Source organism: Heptranchias perlo, chromosome 35, assembly GCF_035084215.1.
Source record: "Heptranchias perlo isolate sHepPer1 chromosome 35, sHepPer1.hap1, whole genome shotgun sequence".
Lineage (NCBI taxonomy): Eukaryota > Metazoa > Chordata > Chondrichthyes > Hexanchiformes > Hexanchidae > Heptranchias > Heptranchias perlo.
The window spans coordinates 29,183,190-29,184,448 of NC_090359.1; positions in this window are offsets into that span (position 1 = coordinate 29,183,190).

A 1,259-nucleotide genomic window follows, 5' to 3' on the forward strand; every position below is an offset into this window, starting at 1 on the left:
AGAGACTCAGTCCCGAGAGAGACTCAGTCCCGGGGAGAGACTCAGTCCCGGGAGAGACTCAGTCCCGGGAGAGACTCAGTCCGGGGAGAGACTCAGTCCGGGGAGAGACTCAGTCCCGGGAGAGACTCAGTCCCGGGAGAGACTCAGTCCCGGGGTGAGACTCAGTCCCGGGAGAGACTCAGTCCCGGGAGAGACTCCGTCCCGGGAGAGACTCAGTCCGGGGAGAGACTCAGTCCCGGGAGAGACTCAGTCCCGGGAGAGAGTCAGTCCGGGGTGAGACTCAGTCCGGGGAGAGACTCAGTCCGGGGAGAGACTCAGTTCCGGGAGAGACTCAGTCCGGGGAGAGACTCAGTCCCGGGAGAGACTCCGTCCCGGGAGAGACTCAGTCCCGGGGAGAGACGCAGTCCGGGGAGAGACTCAGTCCCGGGAGAGACTCAGTCCCGGGAGAGACTCAGTCCGGGGAGAGACTCAGTCCGGGGAGAGACTCAGTCCCGGGAGAGACTCAGTCCCGGGGAGAGACTCAGTCCCGGGAGAGACTCAGTCCCGGGAGAGACTCAGTCCGGGGAGAGACTCAGTCCCGGGAGAGACTCCGTCCGGGGAGAGAGTCAGTCCGGGGAGAGACTCAGTCCGGGGAGAGACTCAGTCCCGGGAGAGACTCAGTCCCGGGAGAGACTCAGTCCCGGGAGAGACTCAGTCCCGGGAGAGACTCAGTCCCGGGAGAAACTCCGTCCGGGGAGAGACTCAGTCCGGGGAGAGACTCAGTCCCGGGGAGAGACGCAGTCCCGGGAGAGACTCAGTCCGGGGAGAGACTCAGTCCGGGGAGAGACTCAGTCCCGGGAGAGACTCAGTCCGGGGAGAGACTCAGTCCCGGGAGAGACTCAGTCCCGGGAGAGACTCAGTCCCGGGAGAGACTCCGTCCGGGGAGAGACTCAGTCCGGGGAGAGACTCAGTCCCGGGGAGAGACGCAGTCCGGGGAGAGACTCAGTCCCGGGAGAGACTCAGTCCCGGGAGAGACTCAGTCCCGGGGAGAGACTCAGTCCCGGGAGAGACTCAGTCCCGGGAGAGACTCAGTCCGGGGAGAGACTCAGTCCCGGGAGAGACTCAGTCCGGGGAGAGAGTCAGTCCGGGGAGAGACTCAGTCCGGGGAGAGACTCAGTCCCGGGAGAGACTCAGTCCCGGGAGAGACTCAGTCCCGGGAGAAACTCCGTCCGGGGAGAGACTCAGTCCCGGGAGAGACTCAGTCCCGGGGAGAGACGCAG